The 21775-nt window shown below is 44.6% G+C and overlaps 1 protein-coding gene and 1 long non-coding RNA gene across 3 annotated transcripts in view; one reads left to right on the top strand and one right to left on the bottom strand.

Moving 5' to 3' along the window:
* Window positions 1–5959, bottom strand: part of PHACTR4 (phosphatase and actin regulator 4) — an 858314-nt gene extending 852355 nt beyond the window's left edge. The window contains exon 1 of one of the 2 annotated variants that reach the window (XM_069622940.1): window positions 5807–5959. The gene's annotated coding sequence lies outside the window, so the exon portion shown is untranslated. The remainder of the gene's footprint in view (window positions 1–5806) is intronic. The other variant, XM_069622942.1, reaches the window with a different exon arrangement.
* LOC138503317 (uncharacterized) overlaps window positions 1–21775 on the top strand; it is a 124982-nt gene that overhangs the window by 4176 nt on the left and 99031 nt on the right. The gene's annotated exons all lie outside the window — the stretch shown is intronic.

Raw genomic sequence — 21775 nt, 5'->3', positions numbered from 1 at the left:
AGGCAGAGCTTCAGAAAGTGAGAGAAAGGGGAAACAGTAGCAAAGGGAAGGAGAGATGGAACAAAAACATGAAGCGGCTGTCGAGCATGTAGTGCCAGGCAGCACCAGTAGGCCCAAGGGGCAGAGCAGTGATTCTGGTAGAGCGAGGGACTTAATTTATTAATCACCTGATTTAACTAGCTGGCATCTGTAGTAGCTCTTAACAGAGTGTGTGCCCAAGTATCATGAAAATGAAGCAGAGTAGTATGCATCTACAAGTGGGGAATATGTTTTCCACAGGCGCAATGCATTACAATACATTACATACATTATTTAGAACGACTTTGAAATACAGATGTTTTGTCAGTGTGTTCGAACAAAGTTTTAATTTTACACACAAATTGGATTCTCGTCAGTCACTTTTTACTCTCTTGTGAAGGAAGAAACTAATTTTACTCTCCAATTCTAAATATTGGAAGTAAAATACTCCCATCACTCCGAAATCCTATCTGGAGCACTGCTCACTGTATCAGAGGACTAACATGGTTTAGGTGTCTGGGAAGACCAGTAATTTTCGTGTTGTGGCCTCCAGGTTAGTATTCCCTTAGTGAGGTTGGCCATGGATTAATGTCTATCAGGGGCCCGAGAGGTCAAATTTCGTGTGGATGTGTATGTTGTGGCCCGTGGTTTCCCTGAGAGGTTGGTCATTATTTCACTTGTTTAACTGCATTTTCCTTTTCAGATGTACAATTTCGACATGTGGGTGCAGGAAGGTACCCGGTCATGTGGGACAGTAACTTTAGTGTTTTGATATGTGTTAACATTGTTTCTTTTACAGGAGTGCATTTATGGACATGCAGGTCCTGGGTGAGCTATATTGCATCTTGCAAATGGTGACGTGTGGACTAAACCTTAGTCATTGGGGACATTTGTGGACAAAATCCGAAAATGTTCTCTCATTCTGAAATTGTTTGCATTTATGTGTTACCCATTGTGTTTTTTGGGTGGTGTCTGTAGGGGGGAGGTTCATTTGGGTCTTGGTTGGTCGTTACGTGTGGTGGTGCATATTGCTACCCATTCTTCACCAGATGTCAGACCAGAGACATGGATTTGTAAAGGATGCAAGTTGTAATGCATCCATCTGTCATGTGTCCGGTGTGCTTGCTTACTGTGTGTTGTTTGGTTGGTGGTGTAAGACTGTTAGTTACAGGTCGTGGATGGCAGAGTTGTGACTGTTGGTTACCGTCCGTAGTGTAGACTGTTGGTTACAGTCGTGGAGTGTAGTGAGTTTAGACTGTTGGTTACAGTCAGCGAGGATGTGTGTTGGAGTTTTGGTTGCCATATGTTCAACGGGGCTTGCAGTACGGCACCATAAGCTGCATATACAGTATGGCGTGGTCCAACTGTCTTGTGATGGTCAGTGTTGTCCAGTGCCGTTGGCCAGCGTGTCAGGGTGTTTTTCACTGTCAGGCATCTGTCATCTCCTGTGTCTGGTGGACGGCATGGGTTGTCTGTAGTGATTGGATAGCTGTTGTGTGCTGTGCAGGCTGCTCAATTTTCCAATGTGTTGGCATTTCAACATCTTGGTTTGGCCAGTGGTAGGTGTACTGCTTACGGTGTTTTGGGCCAGTAAAGTTCTAGCGCAAGGGGATGTTCCATCTATTCATTACCTTTTTGTGGTTTTTGATGGCAGTTACAGTGGGTTTCTGTTGATTCGTCAGGAGTTTGTTGCAGTTGGGCATTTGGACAGTGGGCCCCGTCTCCACATTATCCTGGGTGTGCTCATTATGCTACGTCTAGTGTTCCACTTTTGCGTGTGTTTTGGTGAACGGACGGGGGCAGAGTTGTTCTAATGTGCCTTTTACATTATGCTGACGGTTATTCCAATGGTGCATTTGATGAACGTACAGGGGGCGAAGTGTAGTAATGTTCCCCCTGTACATTACATCATGCTTAGCGGTCAGTGGGATGGCTGTCAGTGGAATGTAATGGTGTAATTGGAAGGTTGGTGTTCTTTGTGACAGAGTGACCTGAGCTGGCGTGTGGATGGGCAAGTTGTTTCCTGTGAGAAATTAGGGCGTATGGTGTACAGCTGAGAACAAATAAACCTATCGACTTGGTTTCCTGAGTAGTGTATGGAGGAAGAACCCCCACCTTGGTTGCTTCTCAGCACCTGTCAAAAGCAACCAGAAATGTTGCCATTGCCAATGCTTGTTTGAACAGGACTTCAGTGAAGGACATGCATAGTGCTTATACATCTAGTGACTGAAGGAAGGCCTGGTAAGGCAGCATGTTTACAACTCCAATTAAGTAATTAAATCTCAGAAGACTGCTTTGACAAACACTGGCAAGAAATTTGAATGCAAAGTCTGATGGTAGGGCTCGATTAAAGCGAGCTCAAAGAGTTGCCATGAGGAGGCGTTTTAGGCAGGCAGAGGCGTGAATGGCCATATGGGTTAACATAGCCATGGCCAGGCAATTAGCTGGAACATTAACACCTACAAACTCTCTGTCCCTGATAAGTCATTCCTGTGTGTCCCTCTCCATATGCCGTTCTTCCTTATCTGTACCCTAATGTAATAGTTTTGGCTTATAAATTAAATGTGCTCCATTCATTGTGTGCACAGTAACAAATACCGCAAAATGCCTTAAATTGTAAAGTACTGTAGAAAACAGAACATACATTCGTACAAAGGAGAAGGATAGGCCGGCCAACCAACTATCAGAGTTTTCAGAAAGAGACCAGCAGAACTTATTACGGTGTGGGTTTGCTTGAACAGCGCATCCAAATAACTTGGAGACAGAGTTAATGTACTGGTGGGTCAATGAGCTAGTTAGTACGAAGCATGCCTTTAATCCGAACGACAGGTTTAGCTCTCTTGCAGTTTCTTTGCTTATTCATTTGTTGCTATAAAATCTAATGCTTTGTGACGACTTTCATGCCCTGCTATGCCAGGTTATGATTTACTGTATGTGGTTTAAGGATTGTCTACGCCCTCCAAATAATTTTTCCTGAAGGCACCCAACAATCCCACCCCCACCTCCCACTGAGAACTCTCGTTTGTTTAACCCCACAAACGACTACGACAGGGTAAGCATTTGCAACATAAACATTAATAGAGCGACTAGCACCTCTCCTGTATCCCCCCTAAAGACGAACACGGGCCAACTAGAACCAAAGCACCTCTGGGTTCTGCCCCTCACTGGCCAACTAAAGCCAAAGCACCCTTAGGTTCGCCTCTTTGGAGAACATTCACAATTAGGCTTTAACCTCTTAAGCGCCAAGGACGAGATTGCTTGTCCTTTTTCCATTGACTTACATAATGCATATTTATACATCCCCAAACAGTGTTCATGTCAGGAAGATATATTTGCATGGCTCCAGAACCCTGGGTTTCAAAAGTAGCTCCTTGTAGTGGTTAATGTCAGGCTAACCAGGCCAGGTCATAAGTCGAGGGAACATGAGGGTGGGCGGCCAGTCCACTTTTTTGTTTTTCCATAGGGCCAATGTCTCGGCAAAAGTGGTGTGCCAGGAATTGTAATGGAACCATAATAACTACATACATAACTTGGAAAGGAAAGGAAATGTCAATAACGTCTAATACATATCTCCACACACACACACGACAATGTGTGGTTGGGTATAGAGGTTGTTATGGAGTTTAGTTGTTCAGGAAATTGTGGTTGCTGAATTGTGAGCTTCAGCCATTGCACCATGGAGAAGAAAATTGTGCTTGCCACCAAGGCCAAAACTTGCCAAGCGTCCCCCTTGAGGGCAGATATGAACACACTGCGTGAAAACTGCACGGACAGTAAAACAAAACAAATAAATACATCACTTTCTATGATGTGTGAAGTCCTATTGAAGAGGACTGAAACTATGTGCGAGACCACATCAAAAAGCAACATATGGCCCTATAGATTCATGACAACTGCATACATCTCTGGATTGTATTTACTTGTAAACCTATAGGCGCGAATAAGCGAATCTGAAGCAGATTGCGTCATATAAGGTGAAAAAAGATGCAGGAAGGTTCCCTTAAATGTCAGTAAAATCAGCATTTAAAAAAAGTATCTTGGTTTTGACCACGAAATAGAGTCGCCCTATCCGGTCACACGTCAACCACAAAGATAACGCGTGATGGCACTTCTGAGAGAGAGAGAGAGAAGTTATCCATTAGGTTGTAAAGGCTCCATCTCTTGTCCACACACAGCCAATATCAGGGCAGCAATTCAGTGGACATGCGATCCAGCGACACATCTGCCCATCAGCACAGAAGAACGATATACACAAGAAGATAACAGAGAGCTAGAGAAGAGGGGTGAATTAGGTGGTAATGACGCCTTTTGTACCCCGTTTTTAACTTTAAGTGTCGACAATGAAACGTTCCCGCGGTCAATACCACCCCAGAATTCTCATTTAACATCCAACACCATCCCATCCTATTGTAACCTCAATACAAAGCGACCGTGCTGAAGGGCATCGTGATTGCCAAACGGCTTACCATGCAACCGATTCGATCTTAACAGCTGCTCTACATTCCCCTCCTTCCGTGGCCAAGCAATTGGGTCTCCTTTACGAAATGGCAGAAAAGACTCATTCCACCCACCCTTCTTTACCAAGTTAGCAGATGCTGCCTAATGAATCCATCCTCAACTACAAACAACTGACACGCTTTACCTTGTCACGTTTGTGTCTCAAGTAGCCAATGTTCCCTACGCTTCCCTCAAAGAACCGAAGCCACGCTGTTGTATCCCATCCTTTACTCTTGCAGTAGATGGTGTCACAACTCTTTACCAGACACCACCTAAATCACTCCCTCCACTGCCCATGTCACCCTGCTGCAATCAGTGGTGTAACTTTGCAGAAAATGTTGTGAGGGGGGGACATGACATCTAAAGGAAAGGTGCCCCTGCCAAATGAATTGGGACAAAAAGATGTGCCACAAAAGTTGGGGGGGGGGGACAAACACCCTTGCCCCCACTTAAAATTACACCCATGGCTGCAGTCCCACTCTAACCGCCCAAATGATGGCATTCTACTGTACCCCATTTATGCTAAAGGTTTTTTATACTGCACACTATAACCTCCTGTATAGTCCCGTGGCGCTCTGGACAGACCTGTAAAGCAAGAGGTTAAGGGGTGGAGGTTAAGTTAGTAGGACTGTTTTCCAGTCCTAGCAACACCCCTGGCTTTGTGTGGTTTGTTTTGGCCCCAAAACAACTGATTACATTTTACTGTAGCCCCGTACCCTCACTGTGGGCGATGCCATTCTATTGGACCCCCTGCTTTGCCCCTAAATCCTATACCTGAAACAACATCCCTCGTATAACCCCCAATTGCTGATCCCTCGCCTTTCACCCTTCCATCATCCCAGTCCTATTTGAATGGCCCCTGCGTGCAATGCCCGTGCAGACCTAAAGCAGGCATCTCGGCCATGGGGCATTTAGTCTACGCTACAAGGAATCCGATTGAAAAGTAAGTGTTAAAAGTGATACGAAGGTTACATGCCAGGCGTGCATGGGAAGTATGTGCGAAAAGTGTGACTAAAACGTACACGTATTTAATCAGACAGTCTCTGAAGTGTGCTGCCCGCATAAGTTTGACAGCACGTAACACCCAATGAAGGGGATTCGTTTGTGATTGGATGCCTACCCCCACCTGTTAAACATACAGAGAGCCAGTGAAATATACGAAGACTGCGGCATACAGCCACATTAAGTAATCTGAAAGTCGTTGACAGCAGAGAAGAGACACATGGGTGGGAAACAAGCTGCTTATAATTCAAAGTAGTGCCTTCTAGGCGCCCCGTCAAGCCTCACTCACCTTTGCCCCGAGCCCCGCTACTCGCTCTCTCCCAGCTTCCTTCTACCGGGTCTCTTTCCTTCTATTAGTGGCTCTCCCCTCTCACTCTCTCATTGTCTCCAGCTACTCTCACCGGAAGCGCATCTACCTGCGCCCGTGGGCAGAGCCAACACACGAGAGGATGGGCGTGGAAAAGTCCGCGCGGAGCTTCACGGGAATTGTGGTTCGCTTCACCGTGCTACGCCTGGTAGATAGCCATTTCCAAACGTCAGTAGATAGTGCAGTTGCCGGAGGAGGCGACGCTCGCAGCGGTATGGCCGGCCCACCATTCTTTCTTTAACGGAAGCGGAGCGAGCAAGACCGTGTGTTGCATAGAACGGGACGATGTGCTTCAGAGTATGAGGGAGACGAAGAAATGCATAACTGCCTTAAACACCTCCTTACAAACATTATTTCTAATAGTTATCGAGTTTCGCGAAACAAAACAATCCGTGCCTTGAAATGCCAGAAAAACGTCAAGTTATTTGACTATCTGTCCTCGTGTTGCTAGGAAACCGGTCTTCTTCAAAAATGGGTGCCGTGTTGTGCGTTACCCCGGAAAGGCGCCCATGACTCACTCGATTGGAGGTTGTTTCCGGTGGGAGAACGTTGACACTGTCAGTAGAGCAAAGATCGTTGTTTGTTAACAGGAGGCTAAGCAGGGGAGGAGCCTGCATTAGCATGGGGAGCAGATGAGTTTAGAAAACTGGTTCTGCTAATCCATTGGGCTCTGACCTGCCCTCCTCCTCTGAGTCCAGGTGGCTGAATACAGATTACCTTTTTTTTAAAAACTTTTGTAAAAATTATTTGGTCTTTGTCAGATGTATATAAATTAAAAAAGACACGGGACGAGAATGCAGCCTTGTCTGTCTACCCCTACGACCACCCCCCGCCCCAAGATTTACTTTGATCCATGAGACTTGCATCACTGAATTCTCATGCGAGCTGATCAGAAGCCCATACATGCCAACCCTCCCTATTCAGGCGGGAGACTCCCGATTTTTCAGCGAAAAATCGGCTATTTTTCACTGTCTCCTCCCTGAAGTAGCTGTAGCCCCAATGCATTCCTATGGGGAAATGTTGGTCTCCCGATTTCCCTTTGGAAATCTGCCTCCCAGCTGTGTCTGAATGTTGGCATGTATGGAAGCCTCAGCAAACCAGATGGCGTACCTCAGCCCTGTAATTTCCTCCACAATAATTCATGGTTCATGATGTCAAAAGCGGCAGTGAGATCAATTGTTGCTAAGTACATAGATTAATACGTTTTAGCCCATTAAGATGACGTAAGACATTTCTATAGAAAACCATTTAAAGTTGTACCCATACATTTCCTAAAGATAATTTGTCGCTTTTGTAATCTATCTCCATCACCCACTCCCCGACATGGCCCAACAGTAGGGCAGCAAACAATTTACTGTCAGCTTCAAGAATTGAGACAGGGCGGTCATTCTTTGGGTCAGATTTAGGGCCGGTTTGTAAATTGGGATTACATAGGCAATATGACCAGTATCGGGGGAAACAATTAGAATCAATGATGTTCTTAAATTGATGACTCAGAATACTAGCCCACATTGCCAGGTCACCCCAACATGTTAAATGTTAAAGGTATTTGTACCGCGCACCGTCAAATACTACAATGGAAGCCAATGTAGTATTTTTAGCGCGGGTATGATGTGTTCTCTTCTGGGTAGCTTGAGGAGGAGTCTTGCTGCTGCGTTTTGTATGCGTGCAGTTTTTTAGAAGAATAATAAATTAGTTAAGTTATCCGGTCCAGGGGCTCTCAATGAACTTAGTTTAAACAGGATACTGAGAATAATCCCCTCGTCCGCTTCCAATTGCCAATTACCAAGACAGTCAGTGATCACTAAGTTATTCTGTAAGGTGTCAGAGGAAAAGGCCCTTTGAAAATGCGAAACCCATTCTGGTTCTGCAACTGCATTTACTTGTTTAAAAGCTTGTGGGTGAGAGCAGCCATTGATAATGCGCCAGAACGCTGGGGAGCAAAACTCCATCTTATCATCATAGTCTTGCTGGAAAAGCTGAGATCTTCTACCTCTGACCCAGTTTCAATATTTTAAGTGCAATTTCTTGGTAGTCTTCGCCGTCATGCAGGACTCTCCCACATTCTTGTCCTTTACTGCTTTAATTTCAGCACAAAGTCTCTTCTTACGAGTGGCCACATCATGATCGCACTAGTGTAAAGGATGGGGACCAAGCCTTAGTGGTTTATCATGGCCGGCTCTGAAAACTTTGGACAGGATGCTATTAATGAACGGATTAAATTATTCCACCGTTAAAAGTACTAGCAATTCAGTCACCAGCTGGTGTAGTGCACCATTCTTCAAAAGCCGTATTGGCCTTAGTGATTTAGGACAAGTTCCAGAAAACATGATTACAGGAGCCCCTGAATTCAATTCCCTGCGGACCACCACCTATCGGTTGTCCCCAGCTCAAGTCAATATCAGTACTTAGATGACAATTATCAGTAAGATTTGTTAAGCAATTAACAAAGGGGAACATTTCTCTAGTAGCCCTTCTTCCATGAACATGTAATCTATGTTGGAGCCCACAGTTCCATTATGCCACGTATAATGACTTCCCAGGGCGGCGGGGTCAGCGTAATTCAACATGTTCAAACGTATACCTTCTAAACAGGTCAACCACTTCCCTCCCACGTCATACCTGTCGTCTTTCGCTGGGGGATGTCTCATTCGTCAGTCCAGGGTTACTCTCAGACATGGGGAACAGAAATCACCCACTAATAAGAAAAAGCCCATAGGATTTCACTCTTGCCAGGCATTTAACATTTCGTCCAGGGGACAAATCCCCCAGTGCCAGTAGACATTCAACAGAAACAAATTCTCCACCTTCTCACTCAAAGTCAATTGGACATGCACACCCAGTCAGCACATAATATGAGCATCTAAAGAAATGACTCTCATGACAACTCAATTTTTAAAAGAGTGCCTCTCGAACAGCCCAATATCGCTTTGAGATTGACACATAACCCGCCTGTGTGAGCTTCATTAGTGAGCCAGGTCTCTGTAAGTAAATGATATTATGTTGCCTCAATCTTTCCCCCAGATTATTCTCCATTAGCAATTTTTTCGATGACCCCTGGTAGTCCATGATATTAAGGAAACATTTTGAGGCATTCTTAAACACTCCGTTTGCATATTAACCCATCTGCCAAGCATTCTAGATTGCTCGGATATAGATCCCTGGGTATTAAGTGCAAGGGTGTGATGACCATTCAAGAAACTAAGATTTACCTTGGCGTATAAATTACAATTGGGCATACAGTATGGAACCAAAGACCTGGCAGTCCGTCTAATTGGATGAAAAACAAATAATTAAAAACCTAACAAAAAAAATGACTTGGTGTATTTGCAAATGCGCTCTACAGCTATGGGGCAAACAAACAAGACAAATGCCCAATTAGTAGGAGTATACACAGTTGGTAATTCAAGTCTTTCAATGTCCTCTGAGGTAATGATACGTAAATCAGGAATGAGATGTAAAAGTTCAAGAAGCCAGGTTCGATTTAGGAAAGGACTTGTCGATGTGGGGTTGGTCTCTATTATTTTAACGTTTTCGGAGCCGATACGCCCAGACGTGTCTGTAGATAGAGCAGATTATAAGGGGAAAATCAACATACTCAGATTCTACACGTGCTGACCAAGTATCCCCACTGTCACTTACCACTTCCTCCCTCAAGGAAGGTAAAGGATAGTTAACAAGATGATTGAGCTGTTCATTATAAGTCACCACTTTAGGTACTATGTCCTGTGTGTCACCTGTTGGCCCCAAAGCAACATTTAACGTTGGATGTCCATTGGCAAGAGTGTTTTTAGGTGTTGTCTGTGTAGCCCTGTGATTGTTAGAGGTATCCTAAAGCGGAGCCGAATCACAGTGGGCCAGGGAGGTGGAGACTGTGGAAGTAACTCGAGGTAAGACGCCATGATTCAATTGTACAACTGACCGAGCAACAGGGGCCACAGCTCCTACTAATTGGGCATTTGTCTTGTTTTCCCCATAGTTGTAGAGCGCATTTGCAAATACACCAAGTCCATTTTTTCAGTTAGGTTTTTAATTATTTGTTTTCCATCCAATTAGGCGGCCTGCCAGGTCTTTGGTTCCATACTGTATGCCCGATTGTAATTTATACGCCAAGGTAAATCCTAGTTTCTTGAATGGTCATCACACCCTTGCACTTAATACCCAGGGATCTCTCTCCGAGCAATCTGATTGGCTGCTTGGCCACTTATCCTGCACCCGCCCCCACCGCCAGGCGGAAGCCGCCGTGCGGAAGCTCGAGCCGAAGGGCGAGCTAAAGGGCCTGTCTGCGGCTGTTTGCGGCCGTACGTGCCGTCGGCCTAAATCTTTGCCGCTGCCTCTTTCGATCATGGATCCATATGAGTACTTTGACTCCCTCATCAGACATAGGCACTGACCTAAACCCCCTACCGATCATTGCATTCAGACTTTTGCACTTTCTCACTGATTAGTCATAGTTTGTGTTGTGCACCGAGGGTCTACCGGGTTGTATCAACTAACTTAACATGATACTCTGCATGTTGTTCGGTCTGCTGACCAGACGCCTATCTACTTCTTTGCCTATATATGCACATGCCCTGCCTCAATGTACTCATATTATGCATTTTAGTCATTGTTAGGATTGCTGCACTCAGGTGCCTCCCTTGTCCATTGCATTTTAGTCATTGTTGGGATTGCTGCACTTAGGTGCCTCCCTTGTTCATTGCATTTTAGTCATTGTTGGGATTGCTGCACTTAGGTGCCACCCGTGTCCATTGCATTTTAGTAATTGTTGGGATTACTGCACTTAGGTGCCTCCCTTTTTCATTGCATTTTAGTCATTGTTGGGATTGCGGCACTTAGGCGCTATTGCTACTCGTCTCTTAACATGTGCTCTACTAAGACTTATCCTACACTCATATTCTGTTCCCTACTGTGGACCATTCTCACTAGCATCATAACAATGGCCTACACCAACGCCACACCTTGTAACCTTCAAGAGAGAAATATGTGACTTAGAGCGAGATTACCACGGTTGTATGACCTCAAAAACAAAAGAACTAGACCACCTGGTCCCACACTAACTCTAACAGCCTCCGACTCCAACCCTCCTGCCCTAGCTGCAGAAAGACGCCCAAAAATACATACTGACTTATCTTACAACCAGAAGAGACCCAATCTGCCCAATCCTAGACCTACCCAAAAAACAATCACAACTCCTACCTTATCAGAAGCCCTCATCAATGCAAGGTCCCTCATAGCCCACAACACGGAAATTGCCGATATACTAGCCATGGACAACTTAGATCTACTAGCCATTACTGAGACCTGGCTCCATGATGCTGCTGTCCCTGCACTCATGATTGCCATACCAGAAGGCTACAATATACTAAGAGTCGATCGGCCTAACTCTAGGGGAGGTGGCCTGGCCATCATTGCCAAAACAAAACTAGCTGTAAGGCTCACCCCACACCCAGCTATCACATCTTGTGAACTACTTGCTGCTAAAATACCGATCTCTAACAACAGTACACTAACTGCCCTTCTGGTGTATAGACCACCAGGCCCATTAGGTAACTTTGAGGAAGACCTATCTAGCCTCCTCGAATATTATCAAAGATTCCACTCAGCTCCTGTTACTAGGTGACTTTAACCTGGGATTCAATGACGACACAGACAAACAGGCCCACTCCATCCAATCAATCTTAGTCGATCATGGCCTTACCCATAAAGTCTTAGCCCCTACACACACAAAAGGACGGACACTAGATTGGATAGCTAACCGAAATTGTGCCATGACCATCTCCAACATCCTACCACAAACGTGGACTGACCACCACCTCATTTGTTTCTCATCCACCATAGAGCCTCCTAAACTAGGCAAGCTTGCAACAGCTCTGCCTTTGCCTACTAGAAGCAAAAAAGAAATCACAGCTGAAAAACGACTTCCTCTCCTCGTACCTGCCCTCACCGCTAGCGCTATCAATTCTGACCCTAACCTGTTAGTTGAGACATTCAAAAATACTATGTCCAAAGCCTTGGATACCATTGCCCCGATTAAACTGCGGAAAGGCAAACGAGAATCTCATCTTAACTCTTGGTACACCTCCCACATCAAGGAATTACAGATCCAAAAACGCAAACTCCAAGCTATTTGGAGGCATACACCTTCAGTTGAGAACAAAACCTCACTTGACAACTTGGCCAAAAAATATAAGAAGGAAATAATTAAAACTAAAAAGAATACATTTAATGAGAGAATTAGCAAAGCCAACTCTTAATTCCAAAGAACTCTTCTCCATCCTCCCAACCACACCCATAGATAATGCCCCAAAGACAAACAATGGTGCACTAGCATCCAAAATGCTTTAGCTATTAAAATCACATCTCTTCAAACGAAAATTGCTAAGAAGAAAGCATCCCTGAATTCCACTGGAACCCATACCTCCCACATGGCAGATATACCTAGAATAGTCACTCAAAGTAACTACAAACCATTCAGATTTTCTAACATATCCATATTGGAAACCAAAAAGGTGATATTATCCTTGAAACCATCCAACTGCCAAGGTGACAGCTGCCCGGCTCAAGTCATTAAGGATGCAGCTAAAGACCTAGCGCCATTAATTTCTAAATTAATAAATTCCTCCTTCAGAACTAGCACCGTACCCGCTAACCTCAAAGAATCCTGGGTTCTGCCACTCCTAAAAAAACAGACCCTTGACCCAGCGATCCCAACCAATTATAGGCCCATTACTACGGTCCCATTTCTCCTTAAAATCATTGACAGAGTAGCTTACCTCCAGATCCAAAATCATCTGGAGACAAACCAACTACTAGGATCACGCCAATCTGGCTTCAGACCACTACATGGTACTGAAACGGCCCTAATCAACCTTAAGACACAAATCGACGAGTTGAAGGATAAAGGTAAAACAGCTATGCTCCTCCTCCTTGACTTATCGGCAGCCTTCGACCTAGTGGACCACGCAGTGTTATGCAACCATCTAGCGTCTTCCGCCCATTATTTACAGTGCCTTCAATATAGACGGCAATATAATCAAAGTGGCAACGGAGGTAAAAACACTATGTTTTTACCTTGACTCCACTTTATCTCTCAAAAAACAAGTCAATTCCCTGGCTTCCGCAACAGCCTACACATGCAAATTAATCAGGGCCTGCAGACCTTACTTGTCCAAAACCAATTGCATCACACTAGCCAATGCCCTAGTAATGTCCAAACTGGATTACTGTAATGCCCTATATGCGGGCGCCAATAAAACTGTCACAAACAAACTGCAAATATTGCAGAATAATGCTCCTAGAGCAGCCCTTGACATACCCCACATAGCACATATATCTAACATTAGGAAAGACAACCACTGGTTAAAAGCTAACGACAGAGTTCTTCTTAAAATGCTATCTCTCACACACAAAGGACTGAACAACACTGCGCCCCCATACATCTCGGCTAGACTGACCAGAAAATCCTCTACTCACCACACCAGAGCCTCTAACCACTCCCTACTTGAAACTCCCAGATTTAGACTAACTAAAGCAGGCGGAGCTAGCTTCCCTGTTAGAGCGGCCTGTGCTTGGAACTCACTCCCTATGGCATTGAGAGCTAATCTACCCTATTCTAATTTCAGAAGTAAGGTGAAAAGTTGGCTCTGGAGTAACGGCAACTAACCCATTGAAACTGGCCCTCTCATTGCGCATAACCACCTTTGACTCTCCCGATTCCAGACCTGTGAGAGAGACTCACATTCCTGTATTTCTTGTATATGTGTATATTGGTATTGTATATATGTCAATAACTCACATAATGCATATTCTGTATGTATCCTTTGTATGTATGCAACCTAAGCCTAAGTATTCTTGTAACTGCTGCGCCCGGCTATCCCTGGGTTTTGGAGGACATTATCAAATAATAAACTAAACTAATCTAGAATGCTTGGCAGATGGGTTAATATGCAAACAGAGTGTTTAAGAATGCCTCAAAATGTTTCCTTAATATCATGGTCTACCAGGGGTCATCGAAAAAATTGCTAATGGAGAATAATGTGGGGGAAAGATTGAGGCAACATAATATCATTTACTTACAGAGACCTGGCTCACTAATGAAGCTCACACAGACGGGTATGTGTCAATCTCAAAGCGATATTGGGCTGTTCGAGAGGCAGTCTTTTAAAAATTGAGTTGTCATGAGAGTCATTTCTTTAGATGCTCATATTATGTGCTGACTGTGTGTGCATGTCCAATTGACTTTGAGTGAGAAGGTGGAGAATTTGTTTCTGTTGAATATTTACTGGCACTGGGGGATTTGTCCCCTGGACGAAATGTTAAATGCCTGGAAAGAGTTAAATCCTATGGGCTTTGTCATATTAGTGGGTGATTTCTGTTCCCCATGTCTGAGAGTAACACTGGACTGAACGAATGAGACATCCCCCAGCGAAAGACAACAGGTATGACGTGGGAGGGAAGTGGTTGACCAGTTTAGAAGGTGTACGTTTGAACATGTTCAATTACGCTGACCCCGCCGCCCTGGGAAGTCATTATACGTGGCATAATGGGACCGTGGGCTCCACCATAAATTACATGTTCATGGAAGAAGGGCTACTAGAGAAATGTTCCCCTTTGTTAATTGCTTAACAAATCTGAGTGATAATTGTCATCTAGGTACTGATATTGACTTGAGCTGGGGACAATCGATAGGTGTAAGTACAGGATCAGTCTGGGTAATCGTAGAAGCTGTTTTTGTTTGAGCTGGGCCTGCCGAAAACAAACATCTGTCCAGCGGGCCATGTAACAGCACCTGTCTAGTGGACCCATCGCTCAACTCGTTGGAAATAATATAGTGTCCAGAGGTAGATGGAATTACTTTGGGGCTGCATATTTCTTTGTTGCTGTTATTGAGGGTGTGTTTAAAAACTCTGCCGATTATGGCAGTTCACTCGAGTCAGTTGCTGTCGCTTCTTCCGCTTCTTTTTGGATGATACAAGGGATGTATTAAGGAGCGACTTTTCAATACATAAAGCTTCAAAAGCATGCTCCTCCGTACCAGCAGTGATTTTAACCGACTCCTTATGTAGGATCATTACTTCGGGATTCAATAAAGGGCGCCTGGCGGAGTCCTGATATGCCCAGGAGGGTACCTGTATGTAAAATGCTAGAAATCAGGATGGGAGATCCGTAGACAGCTGTCTTGTTTTGAAGCTATTTTATTTTGCCTTCAAAACGATTTTGCACAGATAAATAGAATGAAACATTTACAGGACTTGCGATAAGCATGAAAGTATGGACAGATGTTTTTTCGTAAGGGAAATACAGGTGAGTATAGTCCTTTTCAATTATCGAGAGACAATTTCCACAGTGGTGCACGAGTATACAATACAGGTAGGTAGTGACATAGAACTTGTGCAGGGTGCGACCCAGGACTGTAGTAGGTCCGGGGGTATTCAACAAAACAGTGTACACAACACTATCCATCAACACATATATACAAAGGTTGTGCCACAAAACATCGACACGGAGGTGTTTCGGCCAAACAGGGCTGGGTAGGAGCCTGTGGTGGTGGTGGCCTTCGTCAGGATGATCACTGGTAGTGGTGTTGTCTGTATAGGTAATCTGTGGGGGAAGGGAAAGCTGTCAGGATCTCAGGGGATTGATGACTGATTCAAAAATTAATGAATAATGGCCGATTAGTGCCTCGAATACACCAGTGGTGTATCTAAAAACAGCTTACCGTCTGCAGTGGTGCAGCAGGGACACTGTGCTTGGAGTCCTGTTATGGGTTCTGGACTCTGGAAACCATGTCTGCAATGAGCATGGGAAGACTCGTATCATTCGGGTCTCCTTGGCCAATAAATACAACCTTAGGCCTCTAGGAGCTGTAAGAGAAAGGATAACAGGTCGTTATCTATGCACTCGAGGAGTACCGTGCCAGTGAACAGCAGGGTCCAGGCACATCCAGCATGGGATTGTGCGGTAAGTGACTGGAGACATCAGTGGTGTGGATGCCCACTCAGTGGGTTAGTAAGGTCACGGTATAATAAAGGGGTCTCAAATAAAGTGTCTATTAGAGCCCTGCCGACTGTTATGTGAGCTAACCACTAGGAGGCGCTGGCAGTGGTCTCAGGAGTGTTGATTTTATTTAAAAGTGTCATCAACGTTCATAGGAAAAGCAAGTGGAGATTGCAAATACATCTCTTGGTGTAACTAGGGTGTCTAATTTCCCCTCGATGTGTCAATTAGTGACAGTGCCTGTCTGACCTCTGTGCGAGGTTGTGTAGCTGCCCACGGGGTGATTTTTAAGAGGTGGCAGTGACCCTCAAGATAATAAAGTAAAATGAAGGAAAACACAGCCGAGCTGAGCGTGCTCCAGACTGTGGCGAGAATGCATCATAATGTCTCACAGTGTATGTAGAGTAATTTGGAACGTGAAACCAGCGAGGTTTTGTGGGGAGCGCTGGGGGTGCCTGGACTAAGTGCTGCATCATGCAGAAAAACGAAAAAAATGAAAACATGAGATGAAATGGCAGCTTGTTTTACAGAATGCAAAAAATGGTGTCTGCACTCCTTGTGGCTCTGTATTCTACAGAGGAGTGTTGCTGTCAATGTTAAAAGCACTGTGCCAGCTCGACATCCAGCCAATGGGCTGCTGGCTAGGTGCAGGGGTAGGCCAATAGTTACAGAGCGAGCTAACAACAGAAGTGATAGGTTGGGAGAATTGACCAATGGGATGCAGATGCATCATCAGTGTCACAACTATATGAGTGTAGCCCATGGAAATGACAGCAGGGCCCCTAATGATGGATGGCAACTACAAGTAGATGGATGCAGGTGGTGGTGGACCCATGAGGATGCTATGAGGGGTAGCCTTCTACCTGATTGGTGGTGGGACGGCTGTTGCTATGGCTGTGTGAGCCCTAGGGTGGTGGTTTAAACAATGTTGACATTTTCAACACACCGTTTTCTAAAGAGGTAAAGGAGAAAACATGGAGTCACTGGGTGTATAGTGACTATTTTAAGTAACCAAAAGCCAGAGAAATGGGAAAAGCACACCACACATTAGTTCAATGGCTCACATATGTATGTTGCAACTTCACTTTACATGGTGCATTTATCTCAGCAATCAGAATGAACACACAACTGTAAATAAACATTAGTGGTGCTTGTACCAGCTGGTTCTATGGAGTACATGATGCATAAAACACGGGCACTGCTGAATATGTAGCGTGTGCCCAGTGGAGGGCATCTGATGTCTAAATGGAGATCTAAACACCACGGTGGGGGGTCAATCAATCCCAGAAATGTTTCCACTCTACGGTGATATTAAGGCCAGTTCTGACTGTCCAGTCTGTGGACCCATTTTTGCTCAAGCCTGGTGAGGGCTAGATTGATATCGCCTCCTCTTTTTTGTTGTTGAAGTTGTTGCAGAATAGTCCAGGTGAGTTCATCATGGGTGTGGCCTTTTTTGCTGAAATGTTCCACCAGAGGTTTGTCTTGTATTGAGTTCCTGATGCAAGAACAATGTTCGCTTATCCTTTGTTTTATGGGTCTGATGGTCTTCCCAATGTAAATGAGGTCGCAGGGACATCTCATCACATATATGACGTTTTTGCTTTCGCAATTGGTGTGATTTCGCATCGTCCACATGAAATTCTTGTGAGTGAAGGTCTTGCTGGTCTTGGTGTAGCGACATGCAACGCATTTTCCACATGAGTAGTGTCCTACTACGGGCTGTAAGTCCCATAGTGTGGGTTGTTGTTTCTCTGGTTCCAGAAACGCATGTACCAGGGTGTCTTTGAGGTTCCTATTCTTCTTAAAGACAAAAAGAGGTTTTTTGTCCAAGGTCCCTTTGTTTTTTATTAGATGCCATTGTTTGTTTATGGTGGTTTTTACCAGGTTACTGATGGGGTTGAACGTCGTGACACAGACTGTCTGATCTATGGGGTCCTTAGTGCTGGCCGTTAGACAAATAGTGCGATCAGTGTTGGCTGCCCTTTTCTGAGCCATTTTGATCGATTTCTTTGGGGTGACCTCTTTCACTTAGGCGTGTCTGGAGTTGTTTCGCATGATGTTCGAACTTCTCTTTCTCGGTGCAGTTTCTGCATATTCGGAGGAATTGTCCGTATGGTAGGTTGTATTTTAATCCTTGGGGATGAAAACTCGAGAAATGGAGCAAGCTGTTTCTGTCCGTGGGTTTTCTGAATAATTCTGTTTTCAATGAGTTTTCGGAGCGGTAAATGTGAAGGTCTAGGAAATCACGGCTTGGCAATCCCATTCGATAGTGAACTTTATGTGAGAGTTTCTGTGGTTAAGCCATCCATGGAATTCAAGTAAAAGCTCCTTGCTGCCTTCCCAAACTAGGAGAACATCATCGATGTATCGTCGCCATAGTAGGATGTGGTCTTTGTATGTGTTGTCATCGTTGTACACATGGTCATCCTCATACTGATCCATGTATAGATTAGCTACGTCAGGGGCAAACGTGGCACCCAAGCTGACGCCTTTGATCTGCTGGTAAATGTGGTGTTCGAAGAGAAAGAAGTTCTCGGTCATAGTCGAATGCACTCCAAGATGAAATTCGTGGGAGTCGTGGTGGTGTCGGCTCTTCTGTTGAGACAGATGGTCAATGCTTGCAGTCCTTCCTGTTGAGGGATCGAAGTCTAGAGGGCCTCTACATCCATGGTTGCCAGGATGAAGTTGGAGGACAGGTTTAAATTCTGTAGAACTTTGATGGTGTCGGTGCTGTCTTTGATATAGGACTTCATCTTTCCAATGAAAGGTTTCATAAAACAATCTGTGTAGAGTGACAATGGCTCCAAAAGAGAATCACAAGCTGAGTCAATAGGACGACCCGGTGGTAGAGTAGCGTGTTTATGGATCTTGGGAAGGATATAAAGGGCTGGTATCCTTGGTGGGCTTTGTTGAGGAAAAGGCGTTCATCCTCGCAGATCCAACTTTGGTCTTCTGCATGTTTAGTCAGGTTAAGGATCTCTTCTTGTAGTCTCTTTGTGGGATCTCTGTTCAGTTTCTTGTATGATGAGGTATCAGCCAGTAGGCGCAAGCATTCCTTGTTGTAGTCTGTGGTGTTCATACAAATAATGCCTCCCCCTTTGTCTGCTGGTTTGATGGTAATGGATCGGTCTAGGTTGAGGTCGCCCAGGGATTTTCTTTCTTCTTTGCTGAAATTTTCTTGGTAAAAGTTCTTTTTAGTAAGGCCAGCGTTGATGGTGGTGGTGACCAACTTCTCAAATGTGTCAAATTCGCTGGGGATGGTATGTGGAGGAGGTACAAAATTGGATCTTGGTTTAAGTCCAGTTGTATTCTCTTGGTGGACTTCGATGTTGACGGCACTGGTGTCTTCTGAGTTCCGTTTGTTTGGGAGGTATATTTTGAAAAAATATTTTAGTCTCAGGGTGCAGAAAAATCTTCTTAGTTCTGCTTCGGTTTGAAAGGGATCTGCTTTTGTAGCCGGGACAAATGATAGTACTGTTTTAGTAGTGTCTGTTCTGAGTTTGTCAATGATCTAGATGAGAGGTTGAAAATAGGTATCGTTGTCATGGTTGATTGGAGTACCATTGCCTCGTCCTCATGTACTGGCCTGATTGTTGTGGGCACCTCTTCGGTCGGCCCCGTTGACCCCCCCTCTGAAAAAAAGGATGTTGTGGAGGTCCGGTGGTTCTGCTACTCCCAGGTGGGCTCTACAGATGATGGATTAATAGCCTTGTTAGATCACTGGCAACCAGTTAGCATCAATGAAGTTGTTTTGTCCAGGATAGGGAATGTGTCGCATATTAGCACAGATGATTGTGATGGAACAGCAGTTCCAGTATCTAAATCTAGTTTAGGGAATGTACCAGAAGCATAACTGGAATCAATAATGATGTCGACCACCAAGCCAAGTATGTGTTTTACTTCAGACTGCTCTTCTGCCAATTCCGTGCAAACAAAAAAATAACGTGACAAGTTTGGAAATGATAGAATTCATTGTGGAGGACAGGCGGGACATTGCAACATTGGACCGGGACAAAGAATTATTACTTACAATTGTAACTTCCTCTGCACTGTCACCATCACAAAAAGAGGGCTCCAAAACTGAGACTATCTTCTCAAGATCCAGACTTGCGGAAAGATTAGAGCCTATGATATTGTTGTAACATGTGCTAGTCGGCCCCCGTGAATTGCGCTGAAGGCTTAAACATAAACTAAGAAGCAAGCTATTATTGTCAATTGAAGGAGAGCCATGGGGGTGCTTTCAACTGGTTTATTGTTGCTACCATTGTAAAGACGACCATCACTTGCTGAGTTCTCTGAACGGATTCCCACCGTCCACAGGAACTGCACCTTTTTTTGTAATAACCAGTGATTTTTGATTGTGAAATCTCAATTTTATCCTTTTTTGTGTGCAAGGAGCGGTATTAGAGCCGTAAGTGTCTCGTGAGGTCGGCAAGTGCGATTCCCTGAATAGGAGGCAGTACTATGTAAGACATTCCTATGCTGCTTATTGCTTTTCATGAAGATAATGGCAAAATATAAACAAGTTCAGTATTGAACGCGCAGATGCAAGTCCTTGGCCATGTGCGTGTAGGTAGGGAAGGCAAGTGCAGGCCCTTGCTAGCAAGCTCTGCAGGTTCCTAATGTATCCGCTCGCAACAACGCAAACCCGGTTTAACTCAACCCGCATTAACCAGATTGAGCAGGAGCCGCCTCCCGCTCTCAGCGAGTTTGCTTATCTCCACACGATGATGGAGCACAGGCTCCAACTGTAGAGGCTGGGGTACTACAGCCTCCCAAGCACTTTATACTCCACCAGTTGGAAAACTTTCACCGCCAAGCCCCTATTCTGGCTCCCGGGCTGCTCACCACTTTTCTGCAGCTCTGCGCCACAACTATTACACGGTTCGGTATGGTCCATGTTCCAACACGGTCCGGGCACGCCGCTGCAGCGACTCCACTCTTGCCCTACGACTTCTCAGGGTTCCTCCTTCAACAATTAGCGGAAATGACCTAGTGCGCTACAGAGATACAGACAACGTCAAGCTGCACTGTGCACCGAAGCGCTCACTCTCCGCCACATCCACAGCCGCTTCTGACATCTTCTCTGGCTGTGGCAAGGCCCTGATAGAGCTAGGTCACAGGCTTGTATTACGTTTTAGGAAAGTCATGATTCTGTTAAGGACACAGAGGTGAATTGGTATGCTTCCCAAACTTTAATCTAATAGACATACCTGTCAACCTTTTAAAATGAAAAGGTGGGTGAAAAAGTTTTTTGCTTTTGAGGGTGAGATCTAGTTAACATGTATGAGGAGAACAGTATTACAATGAACTACCCTTCCCATGACCCTTTTAGATGAATGGATAGTGTAAAAAATATCACATAGGACCCTTTTGTAATCATAGTCCAGTCACTCTTATAACATTGGTTCCTAGTGATTGTTTCGAATGCCAAGTTTTGAATGGCAAAGTATGCATCGAAAAAAAGCATTTTAAAAAAAAAATGTAATGGGGGGGTCCCCCCACCTCTGTTTTTATACCCCTTAACACCCATTTTAGTAAAAAAAAACTTTACCTAGAAAAAAAAGGAATTTTTTTTGGATGCATTTTTTTTCTAAACTTTGGCATTCGAAACTATATTTTCGAAACAATGCCTGTATACCATAACATCCTTAAACTTTTCCCACTGTAAAGGCATCATGAAGTAAGACACAGACAACAGATTGACTTTTCTACAAAGTGATTTGTTTCTCTTAAAGGGGAAGTTCACTCAAAAATGTTATTGTCCCGATCGTTCGGGCATGTATTTTTAAGCATACTGTAATCGATCTTAAGCATTTTTCCGATGCATTTTACCTTAGTTTTCCTCACTTTTACACATGCGAAAACACTGGGATGGGCGTGGCCATATTG

Source organism: Ambystoma mexicanum, chromosome 11 (assembly GCF_040938575.1).
Source record: "Ambystoma mexicanum isolate Mex_15411 chromosome 11, UKY_AmexF1_1, whole genome shotgun sequence".
Taxonomy (NCBI): domain Eukaryota; kingdom Metazoa; phylum Chordata; class Amphibia; order Caudata; family Ambystomatidae; genus Ambystoma; species Ambystoma mexicanum.
Note: the sequence above shows the minus strand (reverse complement) of the source record. Positions and strands in the feature narration are given on the sequence as shown.